Source organism: Salmo salar, unplaced genomic scaffold (genome assembly GCF_905237065.1).
Source record: "Salmo salar unplaced genomic scaffold, Ssal_v3.1, whole genome shotgun sequence".
Taxonomy (NCBI): Eukaryota; Metazoa; Chordata; class Actinopteri; order Salmoniformes; family Salmonidae; genus Salmo; species Salmo salar.
The window spans coordinates 20,001-35,000 of record NW_025547735.1 but is presented as its reverse complement, the minus strand read 5'-3'; the positions used below and the strand labels follow the sequence as shown (position 1 = coordinate 35,000).

Here is a 15,000-nt window from a genome sequence, read left to right as displayed (position 1 = left end):
ACCAGGATTGTTTGTGTGTGTGTGTGTGTGTGTGTGTGTGTGTGTGTGTGTGTGTGTGTGTGTGTGTGTGTTTTTGAGCCCCCCAAAAATACAATCACTTCACCAGGATTGTGTGTGTGTGTGTGTGTGTGTGTGTTTTTGAGCCCCCAAAAATACAATCACTTCACCAGGATTGTTTGTGTGTGTGTGTGTGTGTGTGTGTGTGTGTGTGTGTGTGTGTGTGTGTGTGTGTGTTTTTGAGCCCCCCCAAAAATACAATCACTTCACCAGGATTGTGTGTGTGTGTGTGTGTGTGTGTGTGTGTGTGTGTGTGTGTGTGTGTGTGTGTGTGTGTGTGTGTGTGTGTGTGTGTGTGTTTTGAGCCCCCCAAAAATACAATCACTTCACCAGGATTGTGTGTGTGTGTGTTTTGAGCCCCCCAAAAATACAATCACTTCACCAGGATTGTCTGTCTGTCTGTCTGTCTGTCTGTCTGTCTGTCTGTCTGTCTGTCTGTCTGTCTGTCTGTCTGTGACTTTTTACCCACAGCCCTCGAAAACTTGGAAGAGTGGGTTCGGGGACCACCCGCGGGGACCCGGCCTAGAGTGCACCGTGTGTGTCTCGGGCCCCGACCTCTGACTTCCATACGACTCTGGTTTCTCTTCATTACGCACAAGCCTTTCGCCTTTTACTAAAGACTTCCGTGGAGAGGAACACTTACGAGTTCAACGTATTTTTGGAAGGGCTTTGCTTCTGGCAGAGCCCGGTATCTTGTTTCAAGAGAAATTGACAGAGATGACGCCGAGACTTTTTGCTCAGGCGTTTGACTTGAAGCCGGCTGACCGACCGGCGTATTTTTTCCACTCAAAGTAGTCGCTCGGGCAATTGAGTTCAAGCCCGACGATGACTGGTGTATTTGCCGGGCATTGAACAAATAGTCGCACTAGGATTAAAGAGCTAGTGACCTAACGACGCATTAGCGACTTTTAAAAAAAACACACCCGCCTGTCACCAGGGAAGCGTTGGGTGAGGAGGAGCCAACTTTTGCCAAACCGATGAGGTCTGCCGAGGCCCCGGGGCCCGGGCGGGTGCAGGGGTCAATTTGTGGGTTATCGCTTCTCGGCCTTTTGGCTCAGATCAAGTGTAGTATCTGTTCTTATCAGTTTAATATCTGATACGTCCCCCATCGGGGGACTACATATTAAATGGATTTTTCGAACAGGGAGTCGGAAATGGGGCTTGCTCCGTCCGCTCCACGCATCGACCGGTATTGCAGTACCTCCGGGAATGGTGCAACACTTTTCTCCCATTGTCAAGGAAAAAGAAATACACCAAATCTATGTAAAACAGCTAGCAGAAGAAGAGAAGGAATGAAAAAGAAGAATCATCCAAACTGAAACAAGTGCGAAGCCCCCTTCATGGGGGTCCCCGTTTTCCCGCCATTTTACTTAAAAAAATAAAAAAAAAAATAAAAAAATACATTGGCCAGGAGTGTGTGTGTGTGTGTGTGTGTGTGTGTGTTTTTGAGCCCCCCAAAAATACAATCACTTCACCAGGATTGTTTGTGTGTGTGTGTGTGTGTGTGTGTGTGTGTGTGTGTGTGTGTGTGTGTGTGTGTTTTTGAGCCCCCCCAAAAATACAATCACTTCACCAGGATTGTGTGTGTGTGTGTGTGTGTGTGTGTGTTTTGAGCCCCCCAAAAATACAATCACTTCACCAGGATTGTTTGTGTGTGTGTGTGTGTGTGTGTGTGTGTGTGTGTGTGTGTGTGTGTGTGTGTGTGTGTGTGTTTTGAGCCCCCAAAAATACAATCACTTCACCAGGATTGTGTGTGTGTGTGTGTGTGTGTGTGTGTGTGTGTGTGTGTGTGTGTGTGTGTGTGTGTGTGTGTGTGTGTGTGTGTGTTTTGAGCCCCCCCCAAAAATACAATCACTTCACCAGGATTGTTTGTGTGTGTGTGTGTGTGTGTGTGTGTGTGTGTGTGTGTGTGTGTGTGTGTGTGTGTGTGTGTGGTTTTGAGCCCCCAAAAATACAATCACTTCACCAGGATTGTGTGTGTGTGTGTGTGTGTGTGTGTGTGTGTGTGTGTGTGTGTGTGTGTGTGTGTGTGTGTGTGTGTGTGTGTGTGTGTGTGTGTTTTGAGCCCCCCAAAAATACAATCACTTCACCAGGATTGTGTGTGTGTGTTTTTGAGCCCCCCAAAAATACAATCACTTCACCAGGATTGTCTGTCTGTCTGTCTGTCTGTCTGTCTGTCTGTCTGTCTGTCTGTCTGTCTGTCTGTCTGTCTGTCTGTGACTTTTTACCCACAGCCCTCGAAAACTTGGAAGAGTGGGTTCGGGGACCACCCGCGGGGACCCGGCCTAGAGTGCACCGTGTGTGTCTCGGGCCCCGACCTCTGACTTCCATACGACTCTGGTTTCTCTTCATTACGCACAAGCCTTTCGCCTTTTACTAAAGACTTCCGTGGAGAGGAACACTTACGAGTTCAACGTATTTTTGGAAGGGCTTTGCTTCTGGCAGAGCCCGGTATCTTGTTTCAAGAGAAATTGACAGAGATGACGCCGAGACTTTTTGCTCAGGCGTTTGACTTGAAGCCGGCTGACCGACCGGCGTATTTTTCCACTCAAAGTAGTCGCTCGGGCAATTGAGTTCAAGCCCGACGATGACTGGTGTATTTGCCGGGCATTGAACAAATAGTCGCACTAGGATTAAAGAGCTAGTGACCTAACGACGCATTAGCGACTTTTAAAAAAACACACCCGCCTGTCACCAGGGAAGCGTTGGGTGAGGAGGAGCCAACTTTTGCCAAACCGATGAGGTCTGCCGAGGCCCCGGGGCCCGGCGGGTGCAGGGGTCAATTTGTGGGTTATCGCTTCTCGGCCTTTTGGCTCAGATCAAGCTTGGTACCGAGGTGCCCCAAAGCCCGCTGAGTCAGAAGGTCGAAGGCCGGAGGGAGTAAGAAGGAAAGCCAGTTAAGTTATTTTTCAACTTGGTTTCCGTTTTTTTCCGTGAGGAGATGGCGAACAACAGTAGCGCAGGGTCGGTCCCCAGGACTGGACTTAAGAACACAATCCGTTTCGCTTGGAAGAAGGAAGAAGATACACGCTTGCCAAGAGATTCCTTTGGAAGAACCGTTTTGATGGGGGCCCTGAAAGTCAAAGTCCCAGAGGTTATGTGTCTGCAGGGAAATGCTATGGAGGAAGCATATGACGTGACCTTTCATACAGAAGGTATGTGCGACATTATAATGGACAGAGCCAAAGCGGCTGCTGGAGAGAAGCCATTGTCCTTTTTCAATGTAACATGTCTGTCTAAGACCAATTTCAGAACTATTAATGTACATATGTACAATCCTCATGTAACGGATATCGCCATAGGGGCATTTCTGGGCCGTTTTGTGACGTCACATCAGGGGCAAGATATGTGAAGGACTCTTTGGGATTCTGGAATGGCCGCCGTCAGTTCCAGGTGCTCCTTAGGCCGGATAAGGAAGGGTTTGATGGCTTCCTACATCCCCCGGCGGTCTTTTCTCTGGGTTCGGACAGGGGATGCTCTTTTACACCCGTCAACCCCCTTTCTGTAAGAAATGTAGGGAGTATGGGCACGTTACAGCTGCCTGCAGTACAGGGAGATGCAGGTTTTGCAAATCGGGGAGCATGAGGCAAAGGACTGTAGGGAGCCGAAGGAATGCCACGGGTGTGGTAGTAGGCTGCACCTGTTCGGGACTGTCCGTCCCGTCGGCAGTCATATGCCGAGGCGACGGCAGGCAGAAAGGAAGGAGGAGACTCTGTGGGGGAACATCTGCAAAGAAGGGACCCTGGGTCTAGCAAGAAAGACCCAGAGAAGAAGGAGCAGGAGAGACCATCCTCACCAACGCCCACTCCACGTGCAAGGGCCGGGAAAGAGGTGACATCAGGGCCGTCAGTGAAAGGAGGTGAGGGGTCCGCTATCCAGAAGCCGGAGGTGGAGGAGGCGGGTGGAGGAATGGAGAGCATGGGATCATTACTTGATGGGGTGGAGGGGCTTGGGGCCCTGGTAGAAATGGTGGAAAATCTTCCGGTGTTGGGGTCAAGGGCAGGGGAGTGGGCCTCAGACTCTGGTGTGCCGCTCGAACTCGGGCAGGATGGGAAGGAATCGTCAGTAGGGAGGGTGATCCCGGAACTGGAGCAGGAACCCTACGTCGGCAAGAAGAAGAGGACGAAGCGGAAGGGTGATGTGCAGAAAGAGGTGGGAGGCATAGGGGAAGGGGCAGGCAAGCGTGCGATGGGGGTTAAAGACAGTGCCGCTGATGTGGCCCCCTGTCCTCACAGGACTCATCCCTCCCTTTACCCCTAGAGGAAATGGACATGACGACCTCTACTCTATCTCTGCATCCTGGGGATGGAGGGTCGCAAGGCTGTTCAGAGAAGCCGGAAACCTCCATCCCCAACCCTTTCCCGGCTTCATGGGCAGATGACTTGGGGGTCTTAGAGGAAGGGGGAGACAGAGTGTCCCAAGTTGTGCGCAAGCAGGTGGGCTCATCTGAGGAGGATCTGTATCCTTCGGATGAGGGGAGCATTTTACTTCCCTGTCGGAGGAGATGGAGCGGGGGAGCATCGGGTGAGCCTCTTGTTTTGTTTTTTGTTATTAGTAGGTTGTTGTTAATGTTTTCATTATGGATAAAATTACTTTTGTTAGTTTAAATGTAAGGGGTTTGAGGATAGGATAAAAAGAAGGGCGGTGTTTAGTTATTTAGAGGGTGTGGGGTTTGATTTTTGTTTTTTACAGGAGGTTCACCTAAGGGATGGGGGGGATGTTGTGAGGTTTAAGAGGGAGTGGGATAAAGGGGAATCAGTTTGGGGTATAGGGGGGTTCACTCTTCGGGGGTAGGGATCTTGTTTGGGAATAGGGAGGTAAAAGTTGAGGATACTTTTGTTGTTATGCAGGGGAGGGTTTTGGGGGTGGATGTCACATTAAGAGATTGTAGGTATAGATTAGTTGGGGTGTACGGACCACAGGTGGCGGCAGACAGGAGGGAGATGGTGGACTGTCTGACGCCCCTGTGTGTCACAAATAGGCAGTTGGTGATAGGGGGGACTTTAATATAGATTTAGGGGTAGGGGGGACAGCAGTGCAGGCGCCATCACCGGGCTAATGGCTTGCCATGGTCTGGTTGATGGTGGCCTGCACACTACTCCGAAAATGGCCGGTCCACTTGGCGCAACTCCAGGGGGTTGCGCGGAGGCTTGACTATATTTTTCTATCCAGGTCCTTGGGTCAGTTGTCTGGTCGGCTGTTGCCTGTGTTCTTTTCAGATCACGACGGGGTGCTCCTGCAGGTGAGTTCTCCAGTCTGCCTCTTCGGTAGGGGGTATTGGAAGTTAGATCGGGAGGTGCTGGATGAGCAAGCCTTTGTTAATGCCTTTATTGGTGTGTTTCGAGGGTTTGAGGGCCTCCGGTCCATGTGCGAGGGGGTGTTGGAGTGGTGGGACTTAGTCAAGGTAAGGATTAGGATCTTTATTATAGGATATTGTAAGAAGAGAAAAAGGGAGGAAAGGAGGGAGGTGGATCATATCCATAGGTTGCTCGAACTCGAGTACGAGGCAGGCAACCTCGGCGGGTCGGTCGACTGGGAGAGATCCACTGCCCTGAAGGCGCAACTCAGGGAGCTGCAGGAGCGGAAGGCTCGAGCTTTCCTGGAGCGTGCGCATAGCGGCTTTTTAGAACATAACGAGACTTGTTCCACAATGTTCTTTAAGTCGGTTAGGGATAGACAGAGTAGAAAGGTAATGTACGGGGTTAGGAAAGAAGATGGTAGTGTAGCTAGAGAGCCGGAGGAGATGGTCAGAGTAACAACTGATCATTTCCGAAGTTTCTTTAAGGAGAGGGAAGTAGATGTAGAGCAGGGAAATGTGTTTTTAGAACACTTGTCCCGGCGATTGCCGGAGGACATTAGAGAAGCGATGGAGGCTCAGATCTCCCTAGAAGAGGTTGAGAGCGCCCTTAGGAGGATGGGAAAAGGGAAGGTACCTGGGATGGATGGGCTGCCGGCCGAGTTTTACCTCAAGTTTTGGGGATACTCGGACCGGTGGTCCTCGAAGTCTTGAAGGCCATTCTCGAGACGGGGTTCCCGGGGGGATCAATGACCGTCGGTGTGCTGTCACTTCTTCACAAGAAGGGGGACGCCACAGACCTTGGCAACTGGCGGCCATTGACCATGCTGTGTGTAGACTACAAGATACTTGCAAAGGTCCTAGCGGATCGGTTGCGCACAGCCCTTCCCTACGTCGTTCATGAGGATCAGACGTGCGGGGTAGAGGGCCGCTCTATCAGGTGGAACCTGCAGTTGATTAGGGACTCCATCGCTTGGGTAGAAGATAGAGGTCTGCCTTTAATGGTAGCAGCGCTTGATCAGGCGAAAGCCTTTGATCGCGTGAATAGATCTTTTCTTTTCAGAGTATTAGGTAGATTAGGATTTGGGGAAAAGTTCATAGGATGGATCCGTACTTTATATGTCGGAGCGGGGTGCCGGGTTAGCGTAAACGGTCACATGGGTGACGTTTTTGACCTCTCGTCAGGGGTCAGGCAGGGGTGCCCGCTCTCGGCTCTCCTCTTCGTACTGTACATGGAGCCTCTGGGGGCTGCCATTAGGGCAGACACAGGGGTGGAAGGCTTGTTAATCCCTGGAAGTGGCGGTCTGCGCGTTAAGGTGACGCAGTACGCCGACGACACTTCCTTGCTGCTTTGCAAGGACTCGTGCTTGACAAGGTCCCTTGCCATTATTGGGGACTTCACCCGAGCGTCGGGAGCGGTTCTTAACCACGCAAAGTCTTCCGTTAAGTTTTTCGGAAGATGGCGTGGTAGGACGGATGTGCCCGGGGGGTTATCTCTCTGTAACGGGGCCCTGAAGATTCTCGGGGTTCATTTTGAGACCTCCGGCTCAGCGACGCTGAACTGGAACATGGGCATCGCAGTGGTACAGAGGAAGCTAGCGATGTGGAGGGCTAGGTCGTTGTCTTTTGTAGGCAAGGTCCTGGTCCTCAAGGTGGATGTATTGCCGTCTCTTTTATATTTGGCGTACATCTACCCATTGCCGGCTTGTCTGAGGAGGCCTCTAGTGAGGCTAGTGTTTCAGTTCATGTGGGGTGGCAGGTACGAGTGGGTCGCCAGGGCACGCATGCTTTGCCCCATCGGGGAGGGGAGGTAGGGGGGTACCACACTTCCCCCTCAAGCTGGACTCAATTTTTGTTTCTTTTTGTTGACAGAGCTTGCTCATCCGGTAGTACACCCGTCCGGTTACCTCCTGCGGGTGTTCTTCTCATACCAGGCGAGAAGCGTAATGGTGTGGTCTAACACGGGTCCTCGGGCGGAACAGCTGCCGTGGCACTTTGGGCACGCGGCCAAGTGGTTACGTGCGCACCCCGAGGTTGAAGTTGCCCGAGTAGGTTTAGACCACAAGCACCTGTACGAGGAGGTCAGACAGGGAGGGTGTCCGACACCTGTGGTGGGTATCCCGGAAGTGGTCTGGGAGGGAGTGCAGGCGCGGGGTCTGGACAACAGGCTCAAGGACCTGAATTGGTTGAGCCTCCATAAGTGTTTGCCGGTGCGTTCCATTATGTACCGGCATAGCTTAGCGCGATCCCCCACCTGCCCAAGACCATCTTGTGGTGGGGAGGAGACAGTGCGCCATGCCTTTTGGGACTGTGCCTTTGCCGGAGTAGTGTGGGCTAGGGCACGGGTGTTGTTAGGTAAGGTAAGAGGGGATTTTATTTTGTCGTGGGCTCGGGTAGAGAGAGGAGTAGGGAGAGCGAGGGGACGGAAAGGGACAGATTTCTACTATGGCTTCTCATAAGCCTCTTTAAACGGGGGCTGTGGGAAGCCAGACAGAACATGGTAAAGACAGGGAGAGATTGGGGAGTGGAGGGGATAGTGAGGAGGGTGGAAGAAAATGTGAGGGGGAGGATGAAGAGGGAGGAGAGGAAGTGGGGGCAGCATGCAGCCCGGGAGAGGTGGAAGGGGGGTTTAGGACTGTGGTAAAGGGAATAGGGAAAAGGAATCAGATAGGTATGGGGAGATAGGGAAATATAGAGATTTAGGAATCTAGTTTATGTGGGTGTTGAGGGGAGGGAAGATGCTCCCCTGATTTGTAATTTGGGTTTCATTTGTTTTGAAATTTCAAATGCCTTGTGTTGAGTTTAATGGAAGTGATGATTATGATTGTTGATGGTTTGTTTATTATGCTTATGTTTTTGAACAGTAATAAAATCTTTTAATCATCTGTTCTTATCAGTTTAATATCTGATACGTCCCCCATCGGGGGACTACATATTAAATGGATTTTTCGAACAGGGAGTCGGAAATGGGGCTTGCTCCGTCCGCTCCACGCATCGACCGGTATTGCAGTACCTCCGGGAATGGTGCAACACTTTTCTCCCATTGTCAAGGAAAAAGAAATACACCAAATCTATGTAAAACAGCTAGCAGAAGAAGAGAAGGAATGAAAAAAGAAGAATCATCCAAACTGAAACAAGTGCGAAGCCCCCTTCATGGGGGTCCCCCGTTTTCCCGCCATTTTACTTAAAAAAAATAAAATAAAAAAAAAAAATACATTGGCCAGGAGTGTGTGTGTGTGTGTGTGTGTGTGTGTGTTTTGAGCCCCCCAAAAATACAATCACTTCACCAGGATTGTTTGTGTGTGTGTGTGTGTGTGTGTGTGTGTGTGTGTGTGTGTGTGTGTGTGTGTGTGTGTGTTTTGAGCCCCCCAAAAATACAATCACTTCACCAGGATTGTGTGTGTGTGTGTGTGTGTGTGTGTGTTTTTGAGCCCCCCAAAAATACAATCACTTCACCAGGATTGTTTGTGTGTGTGTGTGTGTGTGTGTGTGTGTGTGTGTGTGTGTGTGTGTGTGTGTGTGTGTGTTTTTGAGGCCCCCAAAAATACAATCACTTCACCAGGATTGTGTGTGTGTGTGTGTGTGTGTGTGTGTGTGTGTGTGTGTGTGTGTGTGTGTGTGTGTGTGTGTGTGTGTGTGTGTGTGTTTTGAGCCCCCCAAAAATACAATCACTTCACCAGGATTGTTTGTGTGTGTGTGTGTGTGTGTGTGTGTGTGTGTGTGTGTGTGTGTGTGTGTGTGTGTGGTTTTGAGCCCCCCAAAAATACAATCACTTCACCAGGATTGTTTGTGTGTGTGTGTGTGTGTGTGTGTGTGTGTGTGTGTGTGTGTGTGTGTGTGTTTTGAGCCCCCAAAAAATACAATCACTTCACCAGGATTGTGTGTGTGTGTGTGTGTGTGTGTGTTTTTGAGCCCCCCAAAAATACAATCACTTCACCAGGATTGTTTGTGTGTGTGTGTGTGTGTGTGTGTGTGTGTGTGTGTGTGTGTGTGTGTGTGTGTTTTTTTGAGCCCCCCAAAAATACAATCACTTCACCAGGATTGTGTGTGTGTGTGTGTGTGTGTGTGTGTGTGTGTGTGTGTGTGTGTGTGTGTGTGTGTGTGTGTGTGTGTGTGTGTTGTTTTGAGCCCCCCAAAAATACAATCACTTCACCAGGATTGTTTGTGTGTGTGTGTGTGTGTGTGTGTGTGTGTGTGTGTGTGTGTGTGTGTGTGTGTGTGTGTGTTTTTGAGCCCCCAAAAATACAATCACTTCACCAGGATTGTGTGTGTGTGTGTGTGTGTGTGTGTGTGTGTGTGTGTGTGTGTGTGTGTGTGTGTGTGTGTGTGTGTGTGTTTGAGGCCCCCCAAAAATACAATCACTTCACCAGGATTGTGTGTGTGTGTGTTTTGAGCCCCCCCAAAAATACAATCACTTCACCAGGATTGTCTGTCTGTCTGTCTGTCTGTCTGTCTGTCTGTCTGTCTGTCTGTCTGTCTGTCTGTCTGTCTGTGACTTTTTACCCACAGCCCTCGAAAACTTGGAAGAGTGGGTTCGGGGACCACCCGCGGGGACCCGGCCTAGAGTGCACCGTGTGTGTCTCAGGCCCCGACCTCTGACTTCCATACGACTCTGGTTTCTCTTCATTACGCACAAGCCTTTCGCCTTTTACTAAAGACTTCCGTGGAGAGGAACACTTACGAGTTCAACGTATTTTTGGAAGGGCTTTGCTTCTGGCAGAGCCCGGTATCTTGTTTCAAGAGAAATTGACAGAGATGACGCCGAGACTTTTTGCTCAGGCGTTTGACTTGAAGCCGGCTGACCGACCGGCGTATTTTTTCCACTCAAAGTAGTCGCTCGGGCAATTGAGTTCAAGCCCGACGATGACTGGTGTATTTGCCGGGCATTGAACAAATAGTCGCACTAGGATTAAAGAGCTAGTGACCTAACGACGCATTAGCGACTTTTAAAAAAAACACACCCGCCTGTCACCAGGGAAGCGTTGGGTGAGGAGGAGCCAACTTTTGCCAAACCGATGAGGTCTGCCGAGGCCCCGGGGGCCCGAGCGGGTGCAGGGGTCAATTTGTGGGTTATCGCTTCTCGGCCTTTTGGCTCAGATCAAGTGTAGTATCTGTTCTTATCAGTTTAATATCTGATACGTCCCCCATCGGGGGACTACATATTAAATGGATTTTTCGAACAGGGAGTCGGAAATGGGGCTTGCTCCGTCCGCTCCACGCATCGACCCGGTATTGCAGTACCTCCGGGAATGGTGCAACACTTTTCTCCCATTGTCAAGGAAAAAGAAATACACCAAATCTATGTAAAACAGCTAGCAGAAGAAGAGAAGGAATGAAAAAGAAGAATCATCCAAACTGAAACAAGTGCGAAGCCCCCTTCATGGGGGTCCCCCGTTTTCCCGCCATTTTACTTAAAAAAAAATAAAAAAAAAAAAATACATTGGCCAGGAGTGTGTGTGTGTGTGTGTGTGTGTGTGTGTTTTGAGCCCCCCCAAAAATACAATCACTTCACCAGGATTGTTTGTGTGTGTGTGTGTGTGTGTGTGTGTGTGTGTGTGTGTGTGTGTGTGTGTGTGTGTGTGTGTTTTGAGCCCCCCCAAAAATACAATCACTTCACCAGGATTGTGTGTGTGTGTGTGTGTGTGTGTGTGTTTTGGGCCCCCCAAAAATACAATCACTTCACCAGGATTGTTTGTGTGTGTGTGTGTGTGTGTGTGTGTGTGTGTGTGTGTGTGTGTGTGTGTGTGTGTTTTTGAGCCCCCCCAAAAATACAATCACTTCACCAGGATTGTGTGTGTGTGTGTGTGTGTGTGTGTGTGTGTGTGTGTGTGTGTGTGTGTGTGTGTGTGTGTGTGTGTGTGTGTGTGTGTTTTGAGCCCCCCAAAAAATACAATCACTTCACCAGGATTGTTTGTGTGTGTGTGTGTGTGTGTGTGTGTGTGTGTGTGTGTGTGTGTGTGTGTGTGTGTGTGTGTTTTGAGCCCCCAAAAATACAATCACTTCACCAGGATTGTGTGTGTGTGTGTGTGTGTGTGTGTGTTTTTGAGCCCCCCAAAAAATACAATCACTTCACCAGGATTGTTTGTGTGTGTGTGTGTGTGTGTGTGTGTGTGTGTGTGTGTGTGTGTGTGTGTGTGTTTTTTGAGCCCCCCAAAAATACAATCACTTCACCAGGATTGTGTGTGTGTGTGTGTGTGTGTGTGTGTGTGTGTGTGTGTGTGTGTGTGTGTGTGTGTGTGTGTGTGTGTGTGTGTGTGTGTGTTTTGAGCCCCCAAAAATACAATCACTTCACCAGGATTGTTTGTGTGTGTGTGTGTGTGTGTGTGTGTGTGTGTGTGTGTGTGTGTGTGTGTGTGTGTGTTTTGAGCCCCCCAAAAATACAATCACTTCACCAGGATTGTGTGTGTGTGTGTGTGTGTGTGTGTGTGTGTGTGTGTGTGTGTGTGTGTGTGTGTGTGTGTGTGTGTGTGTTTTGAGCCCCCCCAAAAATACAATCACTTCACCAGGATTGTGTGTGTGTGTGTTTTGAGCCCCCCCAAAAATACAATCACTTCACCAGGATTGTCTGTCTGTCTGTCTGTCTGTCTGTCTGTCTGTCTGTCTGTCTGTCTGTCTGTCTGTCTGTCTGTCTGTCTGTGACTTTTTACCCACAGCCCTCGAAAACTTGGAAGAGTGGGTTCGGGGACCACCCGCGGGGACCCGGCCTAGAGTGCACCGTGTGTGTCTCGGGCCCCGACCTCTGACTTCCATACGACTCTGGTTTCTCTTCATTACGCACAAGCCTTTCGCCTTTTACTAAAGACTTCCGTGGAGAGGAACACTTACGAGTTCAACGTATTTTTGGAAGGGCTTTGCTTCTGGCAGAGCCCGGTATCTTGTTTCAAGAGAAATTGACAGAGATGACGCCGAGACTTTTTGCTCAGGCGTTTGACTTGAAGCCGGCTGACCGACCGGCGTATTTTTTCCACTCAAAGTAGTCGCTCGGGCAATTGAGTTCAAGCCCGACGATGACTGGTGTATTTGCCGGGCATTGAACAAATAGTCGCACTAGGATTAAAGAGCTAGTGACCTAACGACGCATTAGCGACTTTTAAAAAAAACACACCCGCCTGTCACCAGGGAAGCGTTGGGTGAGGAGGAGCCAACTTTTGCCAAACCGATGAGGTCTGCCGAGGCCCCGGGACCGGCGGGTGCAGGGGTCAATTTGTGGGTTATCGCTTCTCGGCCTTTTGGCTCAGATCAAGCTTGGTACCGAGGTGCCCCAAAGCCCGCTGAGCCAAAAGGTCGAAGGAAGGCAGGAGGGAGGAAAGTTTGTTGTTTTGGTATTTGGATTCACGGTTGGTTTATTTTGCCGCTCTTTTTCAGTTTTTCTTTTTGGAAGAAAGCGGAGGCGAGTGCGCCAATTTTCTTTGCGGAGATGGCGCAGGCTTCTACATGGAGGCCAGTCCCTAGGATGGGGCTGGCGAATACGGTGCGGTTTGCCTGGAAGGATAAGGCGACGGAGCCAATTGGCAGAGATGAGTTTGGGAGGACCATTTTGATTGAGATCCTTGGACTGACGGTGGAGGATGTGTTCTGCCTCCAAGACAACCCTTTGGAGGGGGCATACGATGTGGCGCTACACACTGAAGTGAAGCACGATGACGTTCTCAGAAGGGCGAGAGAAGTGCAAGCAGAGAGGCCGGTGTCTCATTACTTGGTGACCAGCTTGGCGAAGAGTAATTTCAGGGTTGTGAATGTGAACATTTACAACCCTTACGTGAAGGACGAGGAGGTGAGGGCCTTTCTGGGGAGATACATGGATAGTGTCTCCTCAGGAAGGCACCTCAAGGATTCTTTGGGTTTTTGGACCGGGAGGAGGGGTTTCCAGGCCCTCCTAAGAGAGGACCCAAAAGGATTGGGTGGATACCTCCATCCTCCGGCGATGTTCTCCCTGGGGGATGACAGGGGGACGTTGCATTATGCCCGTCAGCCTCCGTACTGCAGGCGTTGTATGGCCTACGGCCACGTCCTCGCCTCGTGCAGCATAAAGAAGTGCAGGTATTGTGGATCTGCAGAGCACGAGGCGAGGGACTGTGACGCGCCGAAGGCATGTCACAGGTGTGGCATGCTGACGCACCTGTGGCGTGAATGCCCGGCGCGTCAAGGGTCATACGCGTCTGCAGCTGGGGGGGGAACGAGAGCCGGGGATGGGGGTAGAAGGAGGGACCAAGAACTGAGTACTGGAACAGAGGGAGCGGACACACGGGTGGAAGAGGAGGAGCAAACGGAAGCGGGAGGAGAAAAAGAAAAAGAAGACAACAGCATAGTGGAAACGGAAGGGCAGGAGGCTGAAGGAGAGCAGGAGGAGGAAGGAGACAGGAGAGTGAAGGGGCCAGAGAAGACGGCTGTGGAGAGGAAGGAGACGGAGAAGGCAACAGAGAGGGAGGAGACTGGGAAGACGGCGGTGGAGAAGAAAGAGACAGAAAGGAAGGAGACAGGGAAGACGGCGGTGGAGAAGAAAGAGACAGAAAGGGAGGAGACAGGGAAGAAGGTGGTGGAGAAGAAAGAGACAGAAAGGAAGGAGACAGGGAAGAAGGTGGTGGAGAAGGAAAAGACAGAAAGGAAGGAGATAGGGAAGAAGGTGGTGGAGAAGAAAGAGACAGAAAAGAAGGAGACAGGGAAGAAGGTGGTGGAGAAGAAAGAGACAGAAAGGAAGGAGACAGGGAAGAAGGTGGTGGAGAAGAAAGAGACAGAAAGGAAGGAGACAGGGAAGAAGGTGGTGGAGAAGGAAAAGACAGAAAGGGAGGAGACAGAGAAGGTAGTTGTGGCGGGACCAGTAGGAGAAGGAGTGAAGGAGTGGGGGGACAGTAAAGAGGTGAAATCACGGGTGGAGGTGGAGAAGGAGGCAAGCTATGAAAACTTTTTGCCTTTTACTCCACCATACAAGAGGTCGAAAAGAGGGGAGCGCTCAAGGAGGATGGGTGGTAAAAGAGGGAGGGGGGCAGATCAGGGTGGAGGGGAGGGGGAGGTTGCAGGGCCCTCTTGGGTTCCCTCTTCCTTCACCTTTACACCCCTGTCTGAGCTTGACCTTACAGGCATGGCCCAGGATTGGGCGATGGAGGGAGGCTTAAGCTCCCTGTTTGGGCTCGTGGGGTCCCCGGGCCGGAGTCAGGAGGAGGGCAGGGTGGTAGACCTAAGTGTGGGGTACGGGACGCAGGGTGAGCGTGTGTCGGGCGCTGTTACCGCATCCAGGGGAGAGGGGATGGCGGCCGACGGGGGAGCGTCAGGAGTGGAGAAGGCGTCCCCGTCGGTCGGGATGGGGTGAGTTTTTCTTTGATTTTTTGGTGTAGGTTTTGGTTTGTAGATGGGAAGGGGAGGGAAAATGCTCCCATGACTTTTGGTTTTTGGGTTTGGTTATTATTGAATAGTTTTGAAATGTTTAATGGAATTTGTGTTTGAATTGATTGATTGTATAAGATTTTTGTTGGGTTTTGAACGTAATAAATATATTTTATAAAAAAAAAATCTGTTCTTATCAGTTTAATATCTGATACGTCCCCCATCGGGGGACTACATATTAAATGGATTTTTCGAACAGGGAGTCGGAAATGGGGCTTGCTCCGTCCGCTCCACGCATCGACCCGGTATTGCAGTACCTCCGGGAA

The 15,000-nt window shown here is 50.5% G+C and overlaps 7 non-coding genes and 1 pseudogene across 7 annotated transcripts; all 8 read left to right on the top strand.

Moving 5' to 3' along the window:
• Positions 1-626: 626 nt before the first annotated feature.
• On the top strand, positions 627-743 carry LOC123732267 (U5 spliceosomal RNA). The gene has a single exon (XR_006763028.1). It is a non-coding gene; the product is annotated as a U5 spliceosomal RNA (small nuclear RNA).
• A 347-nt stretch (positions 744-1,090) lies between these two features.
• Positions 1,091-1,280, top strand: LOC123732242 (U2 spliceosomal RNA). Its single transcript, XR_006763011.1, has one exon. It is a non-coding gene; the product is annotated as a U2 spliceosomal RNA (small nuclear RNA).
• Positions 1,281-2,389: 1,109 nt separating this feature from the next.
• Positions 2,390-2,506, top strand: LOC123732266 (U5 spliceosomal RNA). The gene has a single exon (XR_006763027.1). It is a non-coding gene; the product is annotated as a U5 spliceosomal RNA (small nuclear RNA).
• A 5,688-nt stretch (positions 2,507-8,194) lies between these two features.
• LOC123732251 (U2 spliceosomal RNA) lies at positions 8,195-8,388 on the top strand. The gene has a single exon (XR_006763016.1). It is a non-coding gene; the product is annotated as a U2 spliceosomal RNA (small nuclear RNA).
• Positions 8,389-9,960: 1,572 nt separating this feature from the next.
• On the top strand, positions 9,961-10,077 carry LOC123732265 (U5 spliceosomal RNA). Its single transcript, XR_006763026.1, has one exon. It is a non-coding gene; the product is annotated as a U5 spliceosomal RNA (small nuclear RNA).
• Positions 10,078-10,425: 348 nt separating this feature from the next.
• LOC123732260 (U2 spliceosomal RNA) lies at positions 10,426-10,616 on the top strand. The gene has a single exon (XR_006763021.1). It is a non-coding gene; the product is annotated as a U2 spliceosomal RNA (small nuclear RNA).
• A 1,488-nt stretch (positions 10,617-12,104) lies between these two features.
• LOC123732264 (U5 spliceosomal RNA) lies at positions 12,105-12,221 on the top strand. Its single transcript, XR_006763025.1, has one exon. It is a non-coding gene; the product is annotated as a U5 spliceosomal RNA (small nuclear RNA).
• A 2,618-nt stretch (positions 12,222-14,839) lies between these two features.
• LOC123732247 (uncharacterized) overlaps positions 14,840-15,000 on the top strand; it is a 174-nt pseudogene continuing 13 nt past the window's right edge.